The sequence below is a fragment of the Mesoplodon mirus genome, assembly GCF_964341445.2.
Source record: "Mesoplodon mirus genome assembly, contig: SUPER_3_unloc_1, whole genome shotgun sequence".
Taxonomy (NCBI): domain Eukaryota; kingdom Metazoa; phylum Chordata; class Mammalia; order Artiodactyla; family Ziphiidae; genus Mesoplodon; species Mesoplodon mirus.
The window spans coordinates 8,391,078-8,407,165 of record NW_028295818.1 but is presented as its reverse complement, the minus strand read 5'-3'; the positions used below and the strand labels follow the sequence as shown (position 1 = coordinate 8,407,165).

General features: G+C 37.9%; 1 pseudogene across 1 annotated transcript; it reads left to right on the top strand.

Moving 5' to 3' along the window:
- Nucleotides 1-314: 314 nt before the first annotated feature.
- On the top strand, nt 315-15,863 carry LOC309801624 (ferritin light chain-like; annotated as a pseudogene). The gene is made up of 2 exons: nt 315-383; nt 14,013-15,863. The product of its transcript is annotated as a ferritin light chain-like (transcript).
- The last annotated feature ends 225 nt before the right edge of the window (nt 15,864-16,088 follow it).

The window sequence follows — 16,088 nt, the reverse complement described above, 5'->3', positions numbered from 1 at the left end:
GGTTGACTGAAGCAATCATCAGGAATTTTCATCCCTTAAATTAGTGTTTTCCACCAGAGGCACATCGTTCATTTCAGATAATATAACTTTTAAGTTCAGGATACAACTGGACAAAAGAAAAGAAAAAAAAGTAACCAACACAACATTTGCAGTAATAACACAGTAACAGCTATCATCCTTCCCTGGGGAATTCAGCCTACTTTATGGACACAATTTAGTACAAACTCATAAGAAAGCTAACAAAGCCCAAAACCACTTCACAAGAGTGTAGAGAGGTAAAGGTCAAAACTTATTACTGCCAGGCCCAGCAGACAATGGCACCTACCGGAAAGAGCACAGGACGGGAAAACCTGGAAGCCTGTGTTCCAGTTTCGGTTATTCCTGTAAGCATTGGTATGATCTGAGTGAACTCAGCCTGCCCTGCTTTTTCCGTTTAGAAAAACCTACATCATCCTCTCATTAGAATGAAATGCCGCATCTGAAAAGTTGCAGATCTCTTTAGGAAAGAAACAAAACTCATGTTTCTAACCAAAATGGAATAATTCAGTCAATGGAGACATAATAAAAATCTGCCATAAAGCAACTGTTAACTTGAAATCTATCTTTTGTGGTGTATTTATATGGGTAAGGAGTGTAAGGATATCATAAGTAGAGTTACCAATTCTTCCAGAAATCAAGGTCATTGAGTTCAGATTTCAACTTTGACCTTGACCCAGGCTTACAGAGATGTAACATGTGCCAATACCTCATATCCACCATACATGGGAGAAACAAGGTATGCAGACAGATCTTCTTCTAAGTATCCCATATGTAGTGGTTTTAATACAGGGTCTCAGATTCGTTGCCATTCTTCACATCCAGATGTGGGCATTTCCCCTTGAATTTGGGCAGGCTTTCCGTGGCCTCAAACAATAGAGCAGGGGTCAGTAAATTATGGCTGGTGGGCCAAATCTAGGCCTCTACCGGCTTTTATAAATGAAGCTTGATTGGAACACAGCTATGTTCCTTAGTATATGTATTGTTTGTGTCTGTTTTCACATCACAGCAGCGGAGCTAAGTAGTTTCAAAAGAGACTGTATGGCGTGTAAAGCCTAAAATATTGACCGTCTGACACTTTATGGAAAAAGGTCTCCAACGCCTGCAATAGTATAAAGTGATGCTATGTAACATCTAAGACTAGGTCATAAAAGGTCATGCAGCTTTTGCATGATTCTCCTGGAATGCTTCAACCCTGAACACTCATTCTTGGGATACTCTATCTTGAATCCTAACTACCACGTTATGAGAAGTCCAAGCCACATGGGCAGACATCTATAGGCACTCCAGGCAACAGTCCTTGTTGGGCCCAGTCTTCAAGTCATCCCATCTCAAGGGCCAGACATGTAAATTAAAATTATCTAGATGATTGCAGCCCCAGCCATTTGAATCCTCATGAGCTGAGGTTTCAGACATCAGTCACAGAGTAGAGACAAGCCATCTCCTCTGTGTACTGTTTGAATTGCTGACCCACAGAATCTGGGCACATATTACAATTTTTGTTTATTTCACCACTAAGTTTGGACTTCTTTATTATGTAGCAATAGATAACTACAGCACTGTGTCTGTACACAGGAGATCTACATTTCACAGAGCACATACTTTTATTTATTTATTTATTTTTTTGCTTTAAAACAAATTTAATCAGTTATACATATACATATGTTCCCATATCCCCTCCCTTTTGCGTCTCCCTCCCTCCCTCCCTATCCCACCCCTCCAGGCGGTCACAAAGCACCGAGCTGATCTCCCTGGAGCACATACTTTTAGATGTGAATGTTGACTGCTCAATTTCTAAGAAGAACGTATACACACATATAGGTACAAAATATTTATGTATATGTAAATATTAGACCTATATAAACTAATCTATATTATCCATAAAATGAGGGGCCCTTGATAATGGCTAACATTTCTTTTCAGTATTTATTGTATTCCAAGAACTGATAAATTCTTGCATTGTATGAATTTTCTCTTTTAACCCTCATAGCAACTCGCTGAGAGAAGTAATGTTATCTCTATATTATAGATGAGAAAACTGAGGCAGAAACAGATAACATGCTCAAGAGTACTCAACAAGTAAATTTTAGAGTCAAGATTTGAACCCAAGTTCTCAAGGTTTAGATCCCTTACTCTTAGTCACCAAGCTATATACTGAGTAAGGAGATGAAAGCTGAAGCCATTACCTCATGCTCAAGAAGTTAGACAGAAACTTAGTAGGCATGGTTGAAAGAAAACAGGACTTGGAGTCGTAAGTCCAGAGCCTGAGTTATGAAATGAATTCTCCTCTCATCTAGATATAGGTTTGTTTTTAGAAAATGAAAAAGATCACTGCATATTTTGATGGTTAATTTCTGTACTTAATGATTACAAAAGAATGGAATTTTACCAGGGAGCTATTTTGCAATGACCTAACTTATTGATTCAAAATCAAACCTTTATTATAAATTCTTGATTCAAAAGCAAATCTTTATTAAGTCTCCGTTGCATCAGAAGTCTTTCCCATTCTTCATTTCTTTTAAAACCCTTTCCTGTCTACTCTTGGCCAAAGCTTGAAGCCTAATTTAACATTTGGAAATAAAATAATGAAATAGTCATAACACAGCAATTCCAATGCCTACTGAAATGGAAGCTCTAAATAATTTTTCAGATAATTTAGGAAATTAAAAATATTTACATCATAGATGCAAAGAGAGAAGTTACTTGTGTAATAAAATAAATGGTGAGACAAAAAGTTTCTGGTCAAGTAGATTTGTTTAAATATGAACACTAATTTGAGCTCTATCCCGGTGCTAAAACCCAGTGACAGGTTGCATACAGTTTCTAAAGGGATAGTTCAGTGCATTGGGTCAAATTCATGCCATAAAATGTGGTATTATTAGTAGTACTAGAAGACAGAGTGTGACTGTCTTCTTTGGGACATAGATAAAGACCCCAAGTTAGACAATATCAAGGACAAGTTATGTAGAAGAAGATATTATCTCAGTCCTTGGAACATGTCATCCAGGATTGAACAAGAGGTAGATTTATTATGAAGTACATGAAGCCAGAGACAGTAAGCAATGAGTGGTAGTTGGTTAAAATAGACAGGTTTTAGAAGTAGAGGCAAGGATGTAGAAAACAAACTTAGGGTTACCAGGGTATTGTGGTGGGGAGGCTAAATTGGGAGATTGGGGCTGAAATATACACATTGCTATACATAAAATAGATAACTAATAAGAACCTGTTCTTCTTATTAGCACAGGGAACTCCACTCAATACTCTGTAATGGGCTATTTGGAAATCACTCTAAAAAAATAAAAGTGGATATATGTATATGTATAACGGATTCACTTTGCTGTACACGTGAAATTAACACAACACTGTAAATCAACTATATTCCAATAAAATATTTTTTAAAAAATAGGTTTTAAGAACCATAGTCAGGGAGCAGTGTGGATTGGAAAGACCTGGCAAGAAATATTTCTGCATCCTCAGACAATGCTCCCCAAGCTGGCTATTGCAAGGGTGAGCATTTAAGAGATCTTTGACCTAAGGAGGACAGGAGATTAACAATCAACCCCAATGTGCATGAATTATTCTCCTCTGTGTTATCAGAAATCAGATGGCATCCTAGAGCAAGGGTCAGCAGATCTTTTCTGTAAAGGGTCAGATAGTAAATATTTTGGATTTTGTGTACCATACCTCTCCGTTGCAACTGCCTATCTGCTGCTGTAGCACAGAAACAGCCATGCACCATATGTTAATGAATGGGTGTGGCTGTGTTCAAGCAAAATGTTATGTACAAAACCAGGAGTCAAGCGAGATCTGATCAGTGGGCCAGAGTTTGCGGACCCCAGTTCTGGGTCAGTGTTCACAGCTGAATGAGTCATGAGGCCTTAAGTTCCAGTTCTCATTGTACTACTTTCTACCTGGGTGAACTTGGGTTCATCCTTTTATTTATATGGGCCACTATATTAGTCAAGCTTCTCCAGAAAAACAGAACCAACAGCATGTGTATACAATGTGCCCATATATATTGATAGATCTAGATCTAGATATCAATATTGATACCTAGATCTATATCCATATCTATATAAAGATAGAGAAAGAGAGAGAGAGATTTTAAACAATTGGTTCACACAATAATAGAGGCTTGGTCAATTCAAAATCTGCAGGTTAGGCTGTCTAGAGACTCTAGGAAGAGTTGCAGTTCAATTTCTGTAAGTCTTCTGGCAGAATTCCTTTTTGCGACAGGGAGGTCAGTCTTTGTTTTATTAAGAGCTTCAACTGATTGGATGAGGCGCACCCATACTATGGAGGATAATCTGCTGTACTCAAAGTCCAACACCAATTTAAATATGAATTTCATCCAAAAACACCATCACAGAGACTACCCTGGTGGCACAGTGCTTAAGAATCTGCCTGCAAATGCAGGGGACACAGGTTTGAGCCCTGGTCTGGGAAGATCGCATGTGCCGTGGAGCAAATAAGCCCGTGCACCACAGCTACTGAGCCCGTGCGCCTAGAGCCCATGCTCTGCAACAAGAGAAGCCACCGCAATGAGAAGCCTGCACACCACAACAAAGAGTAGCCCTCGCTTGCTGCAAGTAGAAAAAGCCCACGTCTGACAACGAAGACCCAACGCAGCCAAAAATATCAATAAATAAATAAATAAATAAATAAATAAAAATTGTAAAAAAACACGAAAACACCATCACAGAAATATCCAGAATAATATCTGACCAAATAACCGGGCATGGTGGCCCAGACAAATTGACATAGAAAATTAACCACCTAAGACATAGTTTTGTGATCTTTTACTGAGAAATTTGACTTATCTGAACTATTTTGATAACTAGAAGATACCTTCTAGAGGTAACACCCTCAGGTTTTTACATGGTAGGCAGCAGAGGGAAAGAGCCCATTTGTCCAGTCAGATGACACCTAAAGGATAAAATTCTGTCTTCTCTTTCCAACCCACAAGGATGAATGCCAAAAATACATCACTTATATCTGCTTTAGCTAACATAGGATAGGCCTGGAACAGACCTATGCTCCCAGTAAGCCTCATGAAATGCTATTTCATTAAGGGGAGACTTTACTTGCTAAGATTAGAAGCAAAAGAGAGTGGTGGATGAAACACTGCCCAAGGATATAAGTTCATGCAAGGAAGCAGGAGAGAGAATGGGTATCCGAAGATGTGCACTCTAAGCCAACACTAATTCCACAGCATCAGGTTATAATTCAGGGAGCACAACTGCTGGGGTGTTTTTCCCCCTCTTTTTTTCCCCCAAAGAGGGACAAATCAAGCATACTGACAAAGGAAGAGCATTAGTTACCACAGATAAATTCCTTTTTAGAGGTGATCTCGCAAATAATTTGGCTCAGTGTAGACTATGATTTGGTTCCAAAAACCATAAGCTAGAGCATTTCATTCCAGGTCCCTCCTCAAATATCCATGATAGGTAGAAATTTGGCATCAGTAGTTCTTGAAATCTCCCCAGGTGATTATAATATGCAACCAGGGCTGAGAATCTGGAGATGTAGAGAGAATTTAAATTCAACTTTAGTTAAACAGTAAAACAAGCTCTGACTCTACTGGCTGGAGCTAGAAAAGGGACATGCATTTACTGGGATGAGAAGATAAAGAAAACCAGGGAGTAAACCAAATGCTTTACACCTGTGCTTAGCTAATTGTTACTCAGATAATTCAGACAATCTTACAGCACCTGAACCCTGAAATTCTTTAGTTCTGTTTAAAAAAAAGTAAATCTTCAAGTAACTGAACTCTGAGAATCATGTAAATCATAAAGAAAAAGAAGAAATCTTATTTTTTGAATTAGTTGATTTCATATATACTGTTTCACATTCATGATGTTAACTAGTTAGCTTTCTTTCCATTTTATGTTTGAGGAAAGTAAGGCTTTAAAAATCTCAGTAATTTTCTCAAGGTCACTTGTTGAGGGTGTGGTAGGGAGCATAATGGCTCCTAAAAATGCCCTCACCCTAATCCCTAGAACCTATTAATATGTTACCTTACATGGTGAAGAGGACTTTGCAGATATGACTGAAGTTATAGACCTTGAGATAGAAAGATTATCCTGGATTACCTCATGGAACAAATCTAATTGCATGAGTCCTTAAAAGTAGAAAACAATTCCCAACTGTAGAAAGAGAAAGAGAGACATGTCCTAATAGAAGCAGAATCAGAGAGATTCAACATTTTGGGTTTTGTAGGTGGAGAAAGGGGACTCTGAGTCAAGGACTACAAGTGACCGCTGGAAGCGGATAAAGTCCAGGGAACAGAAACACCCCTAAGAGCCTCCAGAAAAGAATGTAGCTCTGCCAACACATTTTTTTTTCTTTTTTAACCATCTATATTGGAGTATAACTGATTTACAATGGTGTGTTAGTTTCTGCTTCATAACAAAGTGAATCAGCTATACATATACATATATCCCCATATCTCCTCCCTCTTGCATCTCCCTACCACCCTCCATTCCCGATCGCAACCCTGTATGTGGACACAAAGCACAGAGCTGATCTCCCTGTGCTTTGCGGCTGCTTCCCACTAGCTATCTATTTTACATTTGGTAGTGTATATATGTCCATGCCACTCTCTCACTTCATCCCAGATTACCCTTCCCCCTCCCTGTGTCCACAAGTCCACTCTCTATGGCTGCATCTTTATTCCTGCCCTGCCCCCTAGGTTCTTCATAACCATTTTTTCTTTTTTTTCAGATTCCATATATCTGTGTTAGCATACGGTATTTGTTTTTCTCTTTCTGACTTACTTCACTCTGTATGACAGTCTCTAGGTCAATCCACCTCACTACAAATAACTCAATTTCATTTCTTTTTATGGCTAAGTAATATTCCATTGTATATATGTGCCACATCTTTATCCATTCATCTGTCGATCCTGCCAACACTTTTACTTTACTCAATTGAGACCAATGTCAGACTTGTAAGGTAATCAATTGACATTGTTTTGAGTCACTATATTTGTGGTCATTTGTATGAAAGCAATAAAAAACTATTACAGGGATCCTATAGGAGCCAGGCTATATATTTATACTTAAGTATTTCTGAAATGAATTTAACCTTGTGATTGACAGCAGCAGCAGCTTCCAAGGGATCCCACCACACACCTGAGGCAAACGCAGCCTAATACAAAGCAGTGACAGCAGCAGGTCACTGCCCCACACTTGGGGTAGAGGGGGACTCGATCTACTGTAGCAGCAGCATAACCTGAATGGGAACCCATCCTCCTGTGGCACTAGTCCCATCAACATTAGTCTAATCTGCTAGCACCTGCTGCACCAACAGACCCAACATATACAAACCCTCCAACTCAGCAGCATTAAGTGAGCCAGACTCAGTGTTTCCTGAAACTCATATCCAATGGCACTGGAAAGCCCAGATATCACCTAATGTTATGAAAACATAAAAAAAAAACAATAACAGAAGACTGGGAACTTCAGAAAGAAAAGGGGAACAATGGAATGGGTGAAAACAAATGGGGTATATATAAGAGACTATCATTAGCCTCATGAGTTTCTTAAATACTATCCGATGGTCAAAGCAAATATTATGACACCATCTGATGTGGTTCTCAATGTAGAGAAAGGAAATACTACAGAAAATCATACTTTAAAACTGGGGAATATTAAGAGACTAAATGGAAGTAAAATTTTGGAACTTCACTTGAAGTAATAAAACACTGATTCCAGTAGGCTATGGTAAGTTACATATGTATACTGTGATGCCAAAAGCAACCACTAAGAAAACTATACAAACAGTATACACAAATGATTATAAATAAATTAAATTAAAATGGACTTATTAAAAAATGTTTAAGTAACCCAAAATAAGAGAAACACAGGATTGAGAAACTAAGGTAAAAGACAAAACAAAAAATAAAATGGTAGACCTAATCTTTAACATAGCAATAATTACATTAACTGTAAATGATCTAAATAACGAAGTCAAAGAGAGATTGGAAGAGTAGATTAAAAATTCACAAGCATGATCCAACTATATACTGTCTATAAGAAGTTTACTTTAAACATCATGATATAGGGAGTTCAAAGTAAAAGGAAGATAATGATATATCATGTGAACGTTAATCAGAAAAAGTAGGAATGGCTATATTAATATCAGATAAAGTAGACTTCAGAGCAAAGGAAATTATTAGGGGCAAACAGGGTCATTACATAAAGATAACAGGAATAATCCACCTAGATGACCTATTGATACTAAATGTGTGTGCACCAAACAACAGAACTTCAAAATACATGAAGCAAACACTGAAAAAGTAGTAAAAGGAGAAAATTTTAAATCCACAATTATTATTTGAGACTTCAGCACAGCAATTTATAGAACTACCAGAGAGAAAAATCAGCAAGAATATGGAAGAAATGAAAACATCATCAATCAATAGGATATAACTGACATTTAAAGAACACACTCAGTAACAGCAGAATACATATTCAAGTGTCCATGGAATATTCACTCATATACTATATACTGGGCAATAAAAAGAACCTTAGCAGATTTAAATCGTAATGTGCCTAAGTGTTGGATGCTAAGACTCAGAGGTTTTCTTATTTCTTTCATTTATATATTCATAAAAAATTAGCAGATTTAAAAGAATTAAAACCATAGAGTATGTTCTCTAGCCATAATGGAATCAGACTAGAAATCAATAACAGAAAGACAACAGGAAAATCTTCAATCATGTGAAAACTAAACATCACAATTCCAAATAACTCATGGGTAAAAAAGACAGCAGCAAGGAAATATTTTTTAATGCATAGAATAAAAGAAAATGGAGATATAACAGATCAAAGTTTGCAGAATGAAGTGAAAGCAATGCTGAAAGGGAAGTTTATAGCACTAAATTGGGAAAGAAAGTATTTCAAAGCAATAATCTAATTTTCTATATTACAACAGTAAAAAAGGAAGAGGAAAAAACACTAAACAAGCAGAAAGAAGGAAATAATAAAGATGAAATAGAAATCCATGAAACTGAAAACAGGAAAATAGGGGGGAAAAATCAATGAAACAAAAGTCTGGTTCTTGGAAATAAACAATCTAATCAATAAAGATCTAGCAAGACTGATAAAGATAAAAAGATGGATGGCACAAATCACAGATATCAGAAATGCAACCAGGGATACCATGACATATCCTGCAGGTTAATGAGGGACTACTTCTTATGAACAAGTCTACATTATAAATTCAAAAATGTAGATGAAATGGGCCAATGCTTCTACACTCAAAACTACCAAAACTCAGCCAAGATGAAATAGATAATCTCAATTTTCCTGTAACCATTAGAAACACTGATTTTTCATTTAAAAACTCCCAAAAGGAATATTCAGGCTTAGATGTTTCACTTTTACCCAAGACATAAAGAATTAACACCAATTTTACATGATTTGATAAGAAATAGAAGTAGAAGGAACAGTTCCTAATTAAATTTATGAAGCCAGTATTACCTTGATACCAAAACCGGACAGGGATAGTATAGAAAGAAGAAAACTACAGACCAATATTTTTTATGAAATTGGCTGTAAAAATCCTCTGCCAAATAGTAGCAAATTAAATCCAGAAATATATAAAAAGAATAATATACCATGACCAAGTGGCATTTATTCTAGTTATGCGAAGTTGGTTAAATATTTGAAAATCAAACAATGTTATCCACCATATCCAATAGATTAACGGGAAAAGTCATGTGATCCTATCCAATAAGGCAGAGAAAGCACTTGACAAAATCCAATCCCATTCATGATTGTAAAAAAAGAAGAAAAAAGAACTCCAAGCAAACTAGGAATAGAAAAGGAACATACTGAAACTCATAAAGATGATCTACAAACAACCTATACCGAGATTATATTTAACTGTGAAAGACTGAATGCTTTCTCTGTAAGATCAGAAACAAGGCACGGATATCTGCTCTCACCACTTTTATTAAATATATTACTGGAGGTTCTAGTAAGAAAATAAGCAAAAATAAATAAATACATAAATTTAAATGTTAAAGTTTTAAAAAGTTCATTTAAAAGATAAAAGGACTAGTCCTACTATGTTGAATAGGAAGGAATATATCCTACTGAATGTTGAAGAGTAATATATCCTATTATATTGCCTAAGGAAAGGTAAAACTGTCTGTGTCTGAAGAGGAGATGATAATCTAAATGGAGAAAATACCAAGGAATCCACAAAAAGCTTGAGAAATAATATTAGTTTGTAAATGTTTTAGAGTACAAGATCAACACAGTTTTATCACATTATATATTAATAACAAATGTGTAGAAGCTTAAATTAAAATATGTGATGCCATTTACAACTGACCTAAATAAATACTTAAATACAAGCCCAATAAGACATTTATAGGACCTCTATACTGAAAATTACAAAATGCTGATGAAGAAAAATTTTAAAGTCCCAAACAAATAGGGAGACATACCTTGTTCATGGATTAGAAAACACAACATAATAAAGATGTCAATTCTCCCCAAGTTAAGAGGCTTAACACAATTACTCTTAAAATGCCCTCAAGGTTTTTGCGGATATAGACAAGCTTTTTCTAAGATTTGTATGGTAAGAAGAGGCTGAAGAATAGCTAAAACAATTTGTAAAGGAAGATTAAAATGGGAGGAATTAATCCACCCAATTTCAAGACTTCGCAGTAATTTTGGAGGGCAGATACATAGATCAATGGAATGGAATAGAGAACCCAGAAATAGACTGACATAAATACATTTAACCTGTTTTGCAGCAGTGCAAAAGCTATCAAGGAAGAGTAGACATTTCAAAACATGGTACTGAAACAGTTGGACATCCCTCGACAAAAACAAACAAAAAATGAACCTTAACCTAAACCTCCACACCTTACACAAAAATTAAATCAAACTGGATCATAATCTTAAATGTAAAAGCAGGACAATTTTAGAAAAAGAAATAGGAGAAAATCTTTGGCATCTAGAACTAGGTGAATAATTCTTAGACTTGACACCGAAAGTATGATCAATAAAAGCAAAAACTGATAAATTGGATCTCATCAAAATGAGTTAAAAATGCTTCATAGAAGATCCTTTTAAGTGGATGAAAACTCAAATTACACAGTGGGAAAACATATTTGAAAATCCCACATGAGACAGATGACTTGTATCTATAATATACAAAGAACTCTCCAAACAACTTAAAAAAATCCAACTAGAAAATAGGCAGAAGACAGGAACAGACATTGCATGGAAGAGAATATACACATGGCAAAGAAGCACATGAAAAGATGCTCAACATCATTAGCATTAGGGAAATGCAAATTAAGACCATAATGAGATATCAGAGAATAACTAAAATTATAGTGACAACATCAAATGCTGGTGAGTACGTAGAAAAGTTATATCACGTCACTGGTGGGAAAATAAAATGGTTTAGCCACTCTGAGAAACAGCTTGACAGTCTCTTTTAATCCTAAAAGTAGATTCACCCTACAACGCAGTAATTGTACTCTTGAGCATTTATCCAAAAGAAACAAAAACTTAATTAAGTTCCCACAGAAACTTACACATAAATGTTCAGAGCAGTTTTATTTATAATAGCGCAAAACTGGCAACTACCCAAATGTCTTTCAATGGATGAATGTTGAAACAAATTGTGATAAAATCTTATGATAGAATACTACGGAGCAACGAAAAGGAACAAATTATTAATATATGCAAAAATTAAAATGAACTTCAAGGGAATGATGCTGAAGAAAAAATTTTTAAAAGCCAATCTCCGAAGATTAAGTAATTCATGATTATGTTTACATATTATTCTTAAAATAACAAAACTGTGGAGATGGAGAACAGATTAGAAGTTGCCAAGGGTTAGAGATGGGGGTAGAAGGTACAGTGGGGAAACTTTGTGAGGTTTTTGTGGTCCCAGTACAAATAATACAGCACTCTTGGTTTTAATCCCTAAAGATGTTTAAAAACAATTCCTAATAAGAATTGTCCAGATATTTAGCAATGGCAGCAGATTACAGGTATAGCTCCCCAACATGACAACTTCAAAAGAGATTGTACTAATTCAATGCATATGTTAATTTTTAAAAGGCCAGTCACAGTACTTAAATGGTATATATCTTAACGATATTATTCTAAGTATCTAGCTATACCAGATGGACTAGCAGGATTTTCTGTACATTCAATCTTATTTAAGACAGTAAATCTTATAATAAGACAGTTAAAAAAAGAAAAAGAAAAAAAAACAAACCTCAACTACAGTTGGATATTCTCATAGGAAGATGAGGTGAAAATATGTAGCAGTGGTTCAAAAGCTTAAGCAGTGGCACCTAAATTTGGCTGCATATTAGAATCATCTGAAGCACTTTTTAAAAACCCTCACACTGACTGTTGGTCATCCTAGACCAATAAAATAACTTTAAATTTCCTCAGACGATGCCAGTGTCTACCCAGAACTGAGAACCAGCGGACTAAGCAGAAGGGGATGTTTCTACAAAGATTTCTTAACAATAAGTCCTTTCACCCAATCAGATTTACCTTCCCACAAAGGGGTAAAGAAGGCTAGATGTTGTCCATACTTGCTTAGCTTTAATTAGCACTTGTGACTTGCCCAAATCCTAGATCATGTTTCCCCTAAATTTCATGTTATTCCCTAAGTTTTTCAAATCCAGGGCTAAGGGGTTTGCCAGGATGAGATTTTAAGTATTCACACAGGGGAAGTCCCTGGCAAACCAGGAAAGCGGTCACTCTACAATGAATTGTAAAGCATCCTAAATAACCCTGCCACTGCTCCCAGATACTAGTCTGTGCCAACCAGTGGAGAAAAGGCATTCTCCATTACTACCACGGCAAATGCTGCTGTACTTGCCTTGGCTACTCCCTATCTTTTCCAGGCGTCACTCCCCTTAACCTGCTGGTGGACGCTTTGGCCAGCTGACAATGCAGATATTTTCAAACTTTAAGGTGAATAAAAATCATATGGAGGGCCTGTTATAACAGAGATCACTGAGCCCCTCTAGAGTTGCTGATTCCATAGGGCTGGGATAGGGCCCTAAAACTTGAATATCTGACACATTATCAGGGGACGCTGGTAAAGCTGGTCAGGTTGTTACCGAATGCAGGTTCATGTGTCTGAAGCACAGTGAGGCCAAACAAACCTAAAGGTTGGAGTCTGGAGAAGAGAAAGGTTTATTGCAGGATCGAGCAAGGAGAGGGGTGGTCCGTGTTCCAAAACCCCTGAAATCTCCAAAGGATTTCAGCAAAGCATTTTTAAAGGCCAGGTGAGGGAGGGACATCCCAGGGCATGTGATCAGCTCGTGCACAATCCTCTGACTGGCTGATGTTGAGGCCACAAGGCAGGTAACATTATCCATCCTTAGGTGCCAGAAGGTCTGGGGGCTACATGCTCATGATCATCAAAGAGTTCATTTCTTCCATTGGGTGGTGGTTTTTAGCATCTGAAAACTCAAGAAATATGCCTGAGATACTATTATCTGAGTACTTCAGAGAGAAACTACAATAGAGGATATGGTGGATGGGTCTGTCCTAGGAAGGCCCCATAGGGTACTGCTTGGTTACAAGGTGACCATACTTTGAGAACCACTGCTCTAGTGGCTTGGAATGTTAAGAAAGTAATGGAAGAATCCCTTCCCAGATCTAGATTCTAGTATCACCAGCTATTTTGGTGGGAGGAAGGGTAAGTTTTGTCCTTGCTTGGACTTCTTGTTCATTTATATCAAAGCCTATTTGAGGCAGTGCGTTCGGCAGTCCTGCAGATCTGTCTTTTGCTTCAACAGTGTTTGGAATGAACAGACCCAGGGACGCTCCTTGCTCCAGCCCCCGACCACCCTCCAACCTTTCTTCCTTTCTCAACCTTTGGAATCAGACACTCAGCTATCCTCAGCCTCCAGGACAGGCCAACACCAGTTTTTGAGCTTAGCTCCTTATCACTGATCAACCACGAGTACCCAGGTTCATCAGAATTATTCCACCGAGGTGGAAGCCGCCGCCCACCGCCTGTTCAACATGCATCTGTGGACACTTACCTCTCTCTGAGCATCTATTTCGACAGCAACAATGGGACTCTGGACAGTATGGGCCACATTTTTTGCCAACTGGCTGAGGAGAAGTGTGAGGGCGCCCAGCGCCTCTTGAAAATGCAAAACCAGTGCTGCGGCCACGCCCTCTTCCAGGATGCACGGAAGATTTCTCAGGATGAGTGGGGTAAAACCCAGGATGCTATGGAAGCCGCCATTCTTAGGGAGAAGAATCTGAACCAGGCACTATCGGATCTGCGCGCCCTGGGTCCTGCCCGTGCAGACTCCCAGCTCTGTGACTTCTTGGAGAGCCGCTTCCTGGAGGAGCAGGTGAAACTCATCCAGAAGATGGGCGACCACCTGAACAACCTCCGCAGGCTGGCTGGTCCGCAGGCTGTGCTGGGCGAGTATCTCTTTGAAAGGCTCACCCTCGAGCCAAACAGGAGTCTCTGAAGTCCAGCCGCGTCTGAGGAGACCCTCTGGCGTCAGAGCTTCTGCCTGAAGCCCCGCTCTGCAGCCACTAGGCAGCTTTGTAACCGCCCTGGAGCCCTCTCCCAAGCCTTGGACCAAATGGAAACAGTAACGCTTTTTGCAGAAGGAAAAAAAAGCCTATTTGAAATACAAACAGAATAAAGCGAAAAAAAGAAATATATACATATATTCACGTTCTTTTAACATATGAATTGCCCCACTTTATCTGTGTGAAATAAGTTTGTTCCCATTATTGGGCTGGTTCTCAAGCTTTGCTGCTCGTTTGAATTACCTAAAGAGCTTGGAAGAAAAACATTGGTGTCTGGGTCCCAGCCCCAGAGATTTTGATTCAGTAGGTCTAGGGAGGAGCCTGGGCACGGGGAGGTCTCAGAGTTCCCCAGGTGATTCTAATGTGCAGCAACTTTGTGAACCACCTCTTGGCTTCAATGCAGCTAGTCATCAGATATTAAATCTAAGACACATGGACTACTAGTGCGTGAGCTCTGTTGCTAGGTGTATTCCATTTTCTTCCTCCTGGAAGATTCGTGCCAGGGAAAATGATTGATAGTTGTGTTACTTCTCTGAAATGGATGGAAATTTCCAATTAGCGTGAACAGGGGAGGGTGAATGGGTGAATGCAATAAGGTGTATCATTTACGTATTGCCCTATGTGTATGGCTAGAAGCTTTTGCAACTGAGGTCTGCCCTACTTTTCATGCTAATGGTAATGCTTGTCCTCCTAATGCAGCTGTAAACCTTATAAGCCCATAGGTAGACAGCATCACAAAATATTTACCCCTCCCCACTGGCCCACTCTCAAGCTTCACTCCCCTTCCCCAATACACAAATGTGCATCAATGTGCTTGAGACCAATATCAACATACTGACCTTCAATTCTTCTACTTTGCAGCTTCCCTCTTCTCAGGAGATGTCAGCATTTAGTGCAAGGACAAATGCTTGCCTCTTGAGGAGTAATGTAGACAAAGCCTCCAAGAGACAAATAGGCCTCAGGGAGGGGGAAAAAGTCTTTCAAAAAGGTTGATGCCCAGAGGAGGCATTTTCAGTCATCTCAGCTTAGAGGTCAAATATCCAAAATTAAAAAGGTTAAAAAAAAGAAGAAGAAAGCAAGGAAGAAAAGAAGGAAACAATTTTCTTATCTCATAGTAATAAGGCAGTTTTCCTTAAAAAAAAGACTTAAGCCTTAAATTCTCTTTCCTAATCAAAATGTGCTTTTCCATCTTTAGACTATTCCTCTTATATCCTGTATTATTCATGATGTTTAATTCTTGAAATAGCACATGGCTGAAAACAGAAGCTAACCTCTTGTTCACTATGAATTAAATCTTCTTTTCCTAGGACCCATCTACAATGTACAATTTGGGGTTGGCCAACATAATTATTTTCTCTGAAATACGTTACAGCATTTTGCCTTTTCAATATATACTTATACAATACATTGTTAACACAACATACTTAATATAGTCAATATAGTAAATACAACTGTAACACACATGATATGATGCCACTTTGGTGATTTTCT